Below are 12,411 nucleotides of genomic sequence, written 5' to 3'. Positions count from 1 at the left end.
CATTATATATGTACATTTTAGAGAAAGTGGGAATGAGGGAAATCAAGGGAGAGTGATCAGAAAGAGTAAGAAAGATGTAGACAAAGGAAGAAAGTTTATTTTAAATATGTATCTCATAATTCTACATAACTGGATATGCACATACATCACATGTAATAGGGGCTTCCCTTGTGGCTTAGCTGGTAAAGAATCTGCCTGCAATGCAGGAGACCTGGGTTCTATCCCTGGGTTGGGAAGATCCTCAGGAGAATGGAAAGGCTAACCAATCCACTATTATGGCCTGGACAATTCCATGGAATATATAGTCCATGGGGTCGCAAAGAGTCAGACAGGACTGAATGATTTTCACTTCACATGGAATAGAATAATACAAAATAATCTCTAAAATGCATTCACATATAGAAATTTATGAGCTAGAATGTACTTGTACAAAGGATTATATTACATTCAAAGTATCACAATGATACTGCCTCATGTAAACATTTGGGCAGAATAGTTAGTCGACTCCTACTACAGGATATTAGTGAATGCTATATCCTGGTCTTTTTGTATAGTACTAAAAAGTAAATTGCTCAGAGCCTGAAAAATCACCTTCAATTATACTGCTTAACTCTTGCCCTTAAGATACCTAAAATTACTATACCAATATAACAAGAACTCCAAAAATATATTCACTGTGCATAGTCAGTTCATGGGCTTTCCTCTTGGCTCAGTGGTAAAGAACCGCCTGCCAATGCAGGAGACGCAGGAAACATGGATTCAATCCCTGGATCGGGATGATACCTTGAAGAAGAAAATGGCAATCCACTTCAGTACAGAAAATCCTGGTGGGATAGCGTCCATGGGGTCGCAAAGAGCTGGACATGACTTAACAACTAAACAACAGAAGTAGTCAGTTCACAGTAGAAGTTCAAAATCCAGTGAGCTGCACTTACATTTTCTTTCTGTTGATTTCATTTTCACATATTACCAACAACTAAAATGCCTGGAATTCCTATAGGAGACAGGATTATTCACTATCAACATTTGAATGGCAATGAAGAACATATAAATGAGGAAGAAATGGATCAATCACAATCTCAGAAATAACACTTCTAATCAGTATGAAAAAGGGTTTGGCCAGGTTGGGGAGAAGAGGCTGAAATGGGGATTTCTTTGCTGTTTATTGAGTGAATGTCCTCAAGACAAAGAGAATCAGGGAAAAACAACAGAGCAGACAAATGTGCTAAGCAAGGATTGATCTCAAATGGAATAGCATGAACGTGATCCCATAGAAAGCTGGAAAAGGACTCTCCAAATAGAACTATCTGCTGGTAAAAATATTCTGTCTTCACTTACACGATCAATGCTACCTGAGCATTTCAGGTGGGGCAGATAAAAAACTGAATTTTAAATTTCACTTTAACTCAGGTAAATTTAAATACCTAATCATTTAAATGAGTCTAGTTACTACTATACAGAATAACAAGCTGTGGAGCATGCATTGTGTCAGATGCAGTCCCACCTTGACAAAAAGGCAGCCTTTTATATACCCCACGAGTCTGTCGTTGACTGCAAGCTGCCCCAAACACATTCAGGAGACCTCCTGGCAATGTGGCTCCGATTCAACTGATGGCAATTTTCTGAAGAAGGAAAGAGCTCTGAAGCTATCAGTCAATACTCGTGACAAATACGGTGTGGACTGGTGCACCAGCTAATAGAAAACATCTGAGCTGACACTGGAAGCATTCATACAAAATGTAGAGTCCATTCATAAGTGTGTGCAAGGACGGACGGACAGTCACCAGTGTACATTACACAGCACCTTGTCATTTGCCTAATTTACCGATAAATTAAACATTCAGATCACCTTTTCTGACCCACTTTTCTCCTCTCAAATTGGTATTTCTCTTCAATTGAAGAATGATCATTTTTCATTACCAATAAATTAAAAAATGCATTGACACAATAACCACGAAATGGACATTCATTGTTGTAACTGCAAAACTAGCATGTGGAAAAGTAAACATGTTCATTTCTTTAAGAAAATGAACATTTTAAAACAACAGACATTGACAATACACTTTAAGAAACATTCTGTAATTTCACAGAAAATAGGGAGCTGAGGAAAAAATAAAAGTGTATAGTCTAATATTTTCACATTCACATATATGCTATTATTCAATTACTGAAGGACATGTTTTATTACAGCCAAAAATCTTGTATTTAAATTTTTCCATATATACATACTGAGACATAATGAATATACTACAATAGGATGAAATGTCTAAGAACAAAATGTTGGCCTCCATAAGGAACAGTTAAGTTCTTAAAGTTGGTGAATTTTTATAGGAATTTCTGTTTCATTTGCCAACTGACATGTACGTTACTCAATGTAACCTTTAAAGAACACTTGCAACTGAAAACAAGCTAACTTACCAATTCCTAAAGTGCTACAGAGATCAAGTTCCAGTTCTCTCAGTTTTATTCACCTTATGTGAGTGTACTAAGCTCATTCTCTACTTCATTTCCAAGTTCCTGCCTTTAACACAGTACTGGACATAGGAAAGTGGGTATGTAGACTAAGGACACAGGTTGTATGAAATGAGTACATAAGTTGACTCTACCAGCATTGGAATATCCTTAAGTTTTCCTTAAGCAAGAAGATGCTTTCTCTTGATAACTTCAAATACCTTCACAGGGTACTGAAGATCAGCATTCTGTCTAGCTGGTAGGATGACATAGGAAGCCAATTTCAAACTCTCAGGATTCCTTCTGAATATAATGCCTTGGCTCTGTGACAGAGAGCTCATTATGAAAGCATGAGATTGGTATGAAATGGCAGTAAAACTGGTCTGGTGAAAACTGTTTACGTGGCTGAAGTCTCTGAGGAATGGATGTCCTGTACTGTTAATTAGCTGATGTCACTTTGCTGCCCAGAGATGACAATCCTCGGGGAAAATGAATATCAAAGAGAATCCAAGAGAATACCTAATCTGCCTCTTTTGTAACTCCTCATAAATGACAGAGGTCAGATAACTCCCTAGACTTTGCAGTTATCTTAGCTCTCCTCTTTTAATGGCTTAGGTATTTTACTATTTTTTCACACAATTGCAAAAAAAAAAAAAAAACTGCATATATAAATAAGAACTCGTTCAGTTACTTAACTTTAAATATAAGTTAATTTTCACCTAATGTTCATAATTTTCACCTAAAATTCACATAATATTCATTTTAAAATTCTTTTTTCTTTGTTTTATAATTAATTTTTTTTATTTTTAATTGAAGGAGAATTGCTTTACAGTATTGTGTTGGCTTCTGCCAAACATCATACAAATCAGCCATAGGTATAACTATGTCCCTTCCCTCTTGTGCCTCCCTCCACATCCTACTCCTCTAGGTTGTACAGAGCCCCTGTTTGAGTCCCTGAGTCATACAGCAAATTATAACCAACTTCTAAGAGATCACAGAGTTAAAGTTTAGGCAGATTCTAAACTTTAAGATGATATATTAAATGGCAAAACCCACATTTTACTCCCAAACTTCTAATGTGGCTAAGGAAAAATATCAAGTCTTCTACCATTGTTCAATTGCTATCAGAGAGTTGCAATAACTTACTTAACCAAACAGAAAAACTATTGACTTTTTAAATGGAACTTCCATGGTTTTCTACAGTTCAGCTCATCTTTCCATTTACGATGCACATGATTGAGTTAATTAAGATAGCTATAATTGCTCAAGTAAATTGAAAGAAACTTGAAGGGTATTGTGTGTTTTGAAGTTTGAAGATCAATCAATTTCAAAACAACTTATACCCTTGACTATACAAGGAAAAGGCAGGAATACTTAACATCTGTCTATGGAAGGCTTTGGCCTAACCATCAAATGCAGCTTCAAAAAATGTAAAATCTCTTTTCCCCACTAGAATACATTTTTTTTTAAATTCCAGTAACACTTTATTTATGGACACTGAAATTTGAATTTGATATCATTTTCAGGTGTCACAAAATATTCTTACTCTTTAATTTTTGACTATTTAAAACGTAAAACCATTCTTAGCTCACAGGCAGTACAAAAGCAGGCAGTGGGCTGGATGTAACCTGCAGGCCAACACCTGCTCTAGGGTCTCCTCCGGGTCCTCAGAGTTGATCTTTGCATCCTCTGTACCCAGGTGGTGATGAAGGATCTTGTAGGAGATTTTAGGGGCCAGTTGTGCTCCCACACCACCCTTCCCCCATTTCCTTGACCAGAATTAGTTACAGGCCCTACTGGGATATAAGAGGTCTAGAAAGTACAGCCTCCTATATGCCCAAGAAGAAAATGAAATGGTGTGGGGAAGAAACGGCAACATATTTGCCATCAAATAATTTTTCTATATTTTCCATTCTTCTTGCCTTTCTTTAAAATATTTCTCACTTTCCTTTTCCCTTCCCCAGCCAGGTGGTTCATCATTTCATACTGTTTCAGTATGACCTTTCTTTAAATATTTCTTCAAATATTTCTTTTTTATCTTGAAGCTTTTCTTGACTCATCTAACCAAAAATAATATCTTTCCTTTGAAGCATCAAAGAACTTCTCTCATCATTTACTTTACCTAACATGGTGAATACTTGTGAACTTTTCTTCTTCCCATCGCTAGGTTATAAGATCCTTGAGGGTTGTGTTAGTGTTAGTCGCTCAGTTGTGTCCAACTCTTTGCGACCCCATGGACTGCAGGCCACCAGGCTCCTCTGTCCATGGAATTCTCTAGGCAAGAATACTGGAATGGGTGACCATATCCTTCTCCAAGGGATCTTCCCAACCCAGGGATTGAACCCTGGTCTCCTGCATTGCAGGCAGATTCTTTAACATCTGAATCATCACGGAAGCCCTGAGGGTTGGTACTACACCGATTTTGAATTACAGTTTTCTTGAAATGAAACTCATATGTGATGAAATTGACCCATTTAAAGAGTACAATTCAACATAAAATGGTACAGCTGCTATGAAAAACAGTATGGCAGTTCCTTCAAAAATTAAAAATAAAATTATCATACAATCCAACAATTCCACTTCTGGGCATATCCAAAAGAACTGAAAGCAAGAACTCAAACAGATATTTGTCCACTCATGTACATAGCAGAATTATTCCCAATAGTGGCATAATGGCAACCCAAATGTCCATTGACAGATGAATGGACAAACAAAATGTGCTACATATATATATATATATATATATATATATATATATATATATATTCAAAGGGATAATATTCAGCCTTAAAAGGTGGGGAATTCTGACACATACTACATGAATAAACCTGAGGCTCCTCTGCTAAGTGAAATGAGCTAGTCACAAAAGGACAAATACTATTTGATTCCACTTATATGAGGTATCTAGAGTACTCACAATTATAGAGTATAGAATGATGATTGCCAGGGAGAGAAATGGGGAGTTCTGGTTTAATGAGCACAGTTTCAGTTACAGGATGGGAAAAGTTCTAGAGATAGATGGTGCGAGATGGTGCTGGTTACACAGCTTTGTGAATGTGCCTAATGCCACTGAACTGTACACATAAAAATGGTTATGATGTTAAGTTTTATGGTATATGTATCTTATCATAAAACGTTTTTAAAATACGTAGTAACAATGTCACCAAAAAAGGAGCACACTTAAGTTGTTTTTAGATATTTGTAAAGTTGTCCAACCATTGCCACAATTTTATTTTACTTTTTTAGACTTAAAAAAATTTTTTTTTTTAGTTTTTTGGCTGTGCCCCATGGCCTGTGGGATCTTAGTTCCCCAACCAGGGATTGAACCCATGCCCCCTGCATCAGAAGTGTGCAGTCTTAACCACTGGATTGCCACGGAAGTATGCCACAAACAATTTTAGAACCTTTTCATCACCCTAAAAAGAAAACCTGTACCCATTAGCAGTCATTCCTCATTGCCCTTCCTCCCAGCTCCTGGCAACTACTAATCAATTTTCTGTCTCTATTGATTTCCCTATTGTGAACATTTCATACAAATGGAATCATATAACATGTAACTTTTTGTGTCCAACTTTAACTTAGCATAATGTTTTTTAAAGCCCATCCACACTATCGGATGTATCATTTACTTTTACAGCTGAGTGATTTTTCCGAAGGAGAGATATACTGTCTATGCATGCTCAGTCGTATCCAATTTTTTTGGACCCTATGGACTGTAGCCCTCCAGGCTCCTCTGTCCATGGGATTCTCCAGGCAAGAATACTGCAGTGGGTTGTCATGCCCTTCTCCATGGGCGTCTTCCTGACCTAGGGGTCCAACCTGTGTCTCCTGCCTTTGCAGGTGGATTCTTTACCACTGAAACCACCTGAGTAGCCCCAGAAAGAGATGCTGCTGCTGCTAAGTCGCTTCAGTCGTGTCCGACTCTGTGCGACCCCATAGACAGCAGCCCACCAGGCTCCTCTGTCCCTGGGATTCTCCAGGCAAGAACACTGGAGTGGGTTGCCGTTTCCTTCTCCATAGAATACATTTTGTTTCAGAATAATAGACCACTGCTAGTTAGTAGTATAAGCTATCTAAGAGAAAGCTATTTAGGTTTGAAGCATCTTGGTTTTCATATGTTATTAGTCAGAAAAGCACAGAGAACTTCAATAATTAACTTAAATTTTATAGCCAGCCATTTTCCATATAAGCATAAATTCATTTTTTAATAACATTCTACCCATAGAGAGAAACTATCTCTTCTTTAAAATAGTCTTAATTAGAATCTTCTCAGTAATCTTGCCACTATTTAAATCCCAACATAATATTTATAAGGAGGCTTAGGAAAGACCAATATGGCATAGGGTGTCCAGAGATGGAGAGAATCTGCTGCTGCTGCTAAGTCGCTTCAGTCGTGTCCGACTCTGTGAGACCCCATAGATGGCAACCCACCAGGCTCCCCTGTCCCTCGGATTCTCCAGGCAAGAACACTAGAGTGGGCTGCCATTTCCTTCTCCAATGCATGAAAGTGAAAAGTGAAAGTGAAGTCACTCAGTCATGTCCAGTTGTTTGCAACCCCATGGACTGCAGCCTACGAGGCTCCTCTGTCCATGGGATTTTCCAAGCAAGAGTACTGGAGTAGGGTGCCATTGCCTTCTCCAGGAGAGAATCATAGACCTGCTATTAACACTTCTTCCTGGTTCACTCTTGCTGCTGCAACTATTAATTGGCAAAATAATGTTGGATAATAATTTGATATTATCTAGGAATGCTAACTTGAAATTGCATGCTTTTTTTCCTATGCTATTTTTCAAAATTCTTGTTTTATATTGAAATATAATACAACAAAAGCAAGATGTATTTTTTTAAAAGTCTATGAATGAGGATTCAGCAAAATAAAATCATTATTAAAGACCCTGTTAAGAGGATAATAAGATAAGCTACAAACTGGAAGAAAATATTTTCAAACTGCTTATCATAGAAAATACTCATATCTAGAATGTACAAAGAACTCAAAACTCTACAATAAGAAAATAACTCAATTAAAACACATTCAAGCAGATAACTCGCCAATGTAAATAAACAGATGGTAAAGATATCTTTATGAAACATGAAAACATGTTTAGCATCACCAATTTACAGCAAAATGCAGACTAAGACCATGAAGACATATCACCACCCACCTACTAGAACAAAAATGAAAAATATAGGAACAATAACAAATGTTGGAGAGATTGTGGAAAACTTGAATCACTCATACATTACTAATGAGCATATAAAATGATGCAGTTACTTGATAAAAGACTTGGCTATTTCTTTAAAAACTGAACATGTACTTGCCATACAGCCCAGTAATTATGCTCTTGGGCATTTATGGCAAAGAAACAAAAATTTATTCCACACAAAAACCTGTGCACAATTATTCATAGCAGCTTTATCTGTAACAGGAAAAAGCTGAAAACAATTAAAATATTCTAAACAAATACTGGTACATCCATACCGTGGAATACTACTTGGCAATAAAAAAGAATAAACTATTGATACACACAACATCTTAGATGAATCTCAAGGGTATTATGTTGAATGAAAATAAGTCTATGTTAATAGGCAAAATATGATCTCATCTATATAACACCTATGAAATAACAAAACAATAGAGACAGAGACCATATTAGTACTGCTCAGGAGTTAGGGATGGTTTTACAGGGAGGGGGTGCTTCCCTAATAGCTCAGTTGGTAAAGAATCTACCTGCAATGCAGAGGACCCTGGTTCAATTCCTGGGTTGGGAAGAATCCCTTGGAGAAGAGAAAGGCTACCCACTCCAGTATTCCAGCCTAGAGAATTCCATGGACTGTATAGAGCTGGGGATCTAAAGAGTTAGATGCGACTGAACAACTTTCATTTTAAGGGGAAGGGAGGGACTAGAAGTGACTATAAAAGGGTATCACAAGGGAGATGTGTGTGGTGATGGGATAAATCCATATCTTGATTGTGATGGTAGCTACAGGAATTTACACGGGGAAAAATTTACATAGACCTAAACACACACATTGTATGTATGTCAGTTTCCTAGTTTTTAAATTGTATAATGGCTGTGTAATGGGATTCACTGGTAGTTCAGCTGGTAAAGAATCCACCTGCAAAGCAGGAGACTCCAGATCAATTCCTGAGTTGGGAAGATCCCCTGGAGAAGGGACAGGCTACCCACTCCAGTAATCTTGGGCTTCCCTGGTGGCTCAGAGGGTAAACAATCTGCCTGCAGTGCAGGAGACCTCAGTTTGATCACAGGGTTGGGAAGACTCCCTGGAAGAGGGCATGGAAACCACTCCAGTATTCTTGCCTAGAGAATCCCCATGGACAGAGGTTCCTGGCGGGCTACAGTCCATGGGGTTGCAAAGAGTCAGACATGACTGAGCAACTAAGCACAGCACAGCATAGTTATATAACATAAAATCACTGGGAGAAAATAGATCAAATTTTCAAGACTTCTCTCTACTAACTTTGGACTTTCCCGTCAATCTGTAATTATTTCAAAATGAAAAGTCTAAAAATAAAAAAGACTTGAATAGAACAAGAACTAGAGAATGAGAAAAAGAGGGACAGACAGAGACACAAAGCAACAAGAATGGCAAAGAGAGAGAGAATGAGAGAGGAAACTGCTCAAAGCGGGAGAAGATTCCTGTTCATTCATGACATACTGGTTCCAGATCTCCTCTCCTCCCATGGGCACAATAAATCTACAGTTTTACACAGAACAACTTCAAAAAGAAATGCAGAAACTGGCTGGGTGAATCCTATACACAAGGTGAATAACAAAAACCCCACACTAAAATCATTAGAAGATAAAAAAATAAATAAATCATTAGAAGAGGCAGAGACAATATCTCTACGTAAACCCCATCCTTGGAGCCACAATATACAATCAGGAGGGAAGTCATCACTGCCAGTTTCTCCCAGGGAAACAAAGTGTCCCACACTTGGCACCTTATCTTTGAAGACTTCCACCTAAGACATGACCTCCAAAACATAGAGCTCTGAAAGCCAAAGAAGATTGTGTCCATGAAATCCATGAGGCTACAAAGAACTGAGAAACAGTTCTTAACAGGCTCACCCAGACTCACTGTGGCTGTCTCTCCACGGAACAGTACAGAGACACAGACTGAAACCTCCAGCTTGTCCCTGAAAGAAGCCTATTTCCTTATGTGAAAAGCTAAGACTTCTAACATATATCTCGGGGTCAACTGCAATCCTCACCAAACACCCGAGAAGCCAACAGGTGCCGTCATCGTGCTCTCCCTCTGTCCCGCCCCAGGTCACCATTGTCTGTAAAGGAGTTTGTGCACCTGTGTGGCCGCCCAGGTTTTGTGGCTGCTGCCAGAGGACACACTCTTATCGTGTAGCCCAGGCCCCCTCGAGGGCTTGCGTTCCTGGGTCCAACAGGACAGTAGCAAATTAAGGAAAGGCTCCTAACTGGCTGCCTGTGCCCCTCCTGCCACACACACACACTTAGGGCTCAATATGGAAGGACAGACAGAAACTCGCGTTTCCCACTCTTCTCCTGAAACAGGTGAGATGTAACAAGCAGGAAGGCCAGGGGTCTCCAAACGGAGGAAATAGGCTGCAAGTGCCAGACATTTTTTCTCTCTCCCTTAAGAGGCAGGACTTCCCTGGTGGCTCCGACTGTAAAGCCTCTGCCTACAATGCAGGAGACCCGGGTTCAATCTCTGGGTCAGGAAGATCTCCTGGAGAAGGAAATGGCAACCCACTCCAGTATTCTTGCCTGGAAAATCCCATGGAAGGAGGAGCCTGGTAGGGCTACAGTCCATGGCGTCGCAAAGAGTCGGACGCAAGTGAGTAACTTCACTTTTAAAAGCAAAAATAAACAAATGGGACCTAATTAAACTTAAAAGCTTCTGCACAACAAAGGAAACTATAAGCAAGGTGAAAAGACAGCCTTCAGAATGGGAGAAAATAATAGCAAATGAAGTAACTGACAAACAACTAATCTCAAAAATATACAAGCAACTCCTACAGCTCAATTCCAGAAAAATAAATAACCCAATCAAAAAATGGGCCAAAGAACTAAATAGACATTTCTCCAAAGAAGACATACAGATGGCTAACAAACACATGAAAAGATGCTCAACATCACTCATTATCAGAGAAATGCAAATCAAAACCACTATGAGGTACCGTTTCACACCAGTCAGAATGGCTGCGATCCAAAAGTCTACAAGCAATAAATGCTGGAGAGGGTGTGGAGAAAAGGGAATCCTCTTACACTGTTGGTGGGAATGCAAACTAGTACAGCCACTATGGAGAACAGTGTGGAGATTCCTTAAAAAACTGGAAATAGAACTGCCTTATGATCCAGCAATCCCACTGCTGGGCATACACACTGAGGAAACCAGAAGGGAAAGAGACACGTGTACCCCAATGTTCATTGCAGCACTGTTTATAATAGCCAGGACATGGAAGCAACCTAGATGTCCATCAGCAGATGAATGGATAGGAAAGCTGTGGTACATATACACAATGGAGTATTACTCAGCCATTAAAAAGAATACATTTGAATCAGTTCTAATGAGGTGGATGAAACTGGAGCCTATTATACAGAGTGAAGTAAGCCAAAAAGAAAAACACCAATACAGTATACTAACGCATATATATGGAATTTAGAAAGCTGGTAACAATAACGCTGTATACGAGACAGCAAAAGAGACACTGATGTATAGACCAGTCTTTTGGACTCTGTGGGAGAGGGAGAGGGTGGGATGATTTGGAAGAATGGCATTGAAATACGTATAATATCATATATGAAACGAGTCGCCAGTCCAGGTTCGATGCACGATACTGGATGCTTGGGGCTGGTGCACTGGGACGACCCAGAGGGAGGGTATGGGGAGGGAGGAGGGAGGAGGGAGGAGGGTTCAGGATGGGGAACACATGAATACCTGTGGCGAATTCATTTCGATATTTGGCAAAACCAATACAATATTGTAAAGTTTAAAAATAAAATAAAATTTAAAAAAAAAAGAAAGAAAGAAACTTTAACAGAACCAAATCATAAAAAAAATAAATAAATAAATAAAAGGCAGGAGGAAACAAACTACAAGTGTCAGACTTTTTTCTCTTAAAATTCTCTGTTGCCATGATGACACCTCTTCCACCTGAACTTAACTTTTCTCAAACCTTGAGCTAACCAATGCATTTTTCTTATGGAAATGTTTTTCTTAAGCTATGTTAATGAAGCCATGTATTTGCTTTGCAATTTGCCTTTCTTCAAAATGGTTCCACCTAAGACTAACTTTTGGCTGATAATCGCTCAACAAACCAGTATTCATGTCAATCGTTTTATGGCTGAGGGATGACACACCTCCTGTCATCCTATCTCAAAAATGCATATTGTGGGAGAGGGGCCTGGTGAAACTCTGTCAGCCTTCAGGTGTCTCTCTTATCCGATTAATAGCTTTCTAACAGACATAAAACACAGAGCTAAAGACTAGCAGGGGGGCCCTCTCTGTCCCCATTCTGATGTCTATCTCAAAAGTTTTCTGTCTCCCTTGTTATACTTTAATCAAACTCTGCTATACAGAAGCTCTTGAGTGATCAAGCCCGGTCCCTGGTCCCGAGGTTAAATCTTCTTCTTCGGAGATCATGAATCTGACATCATTCACTGTAAGCTATCAGCAGTATACTTACATATTTGAAAAGTTATTCCCTGATGGTTCAGCTTCCAATCAGCCTCCATCTAGATGCTGACTGAGATCCTCTGCTTTAGAACATTAAGAGATCTTGACAACCCTTCAAATGCTAGGAGCCACTAAGAATAAGGTGGAGCAGAAATACTCCACAATTGTTGACAAACTACACCCCTGCCTGAGAGAGAGCAGGGAACAGGGACAGCAGAGGACAGAGAAACACTCTTCTTTAAGCCACTGGATTTTCAGGGTCTTTCTTATAGCAGCTTAGGCTTTAAT

The 12,411-nt window shown here is 39.0% G+C and overlaps 1 pseudogene; it reads left to right on the top strand.

The window, feature by feature from the left end:
- LOC617979 (BOLA class I histocompatibility antigen, alpha chain BL3-7-like) overlaps nt 1-12,411 on the top strand; it is a 109,099-nt pseudogene that overhangs the window by 62,619 nt on the left and 34,069 nt on the right.

This window comes from Bos taurus, chromosome 23, assembly GCF_002263795.3.
Source record: "Bos taurus isolate L1 Dominette 01449 registration number 42190680 breed Hereford chromosome 23, ARS-UCD2.0, whole genome shotgun sequence".
NCBI lineage: Eukaryota > Metazoa > Chordata > Mammalia > Artiodactyla > Bovidae > Bos > Bos taurus.
The sequence above is the reverse complement of the archived record's forward strand: the minus strand, read 5'-3'. Positions and strand labels throughout refer to the sequence as shown.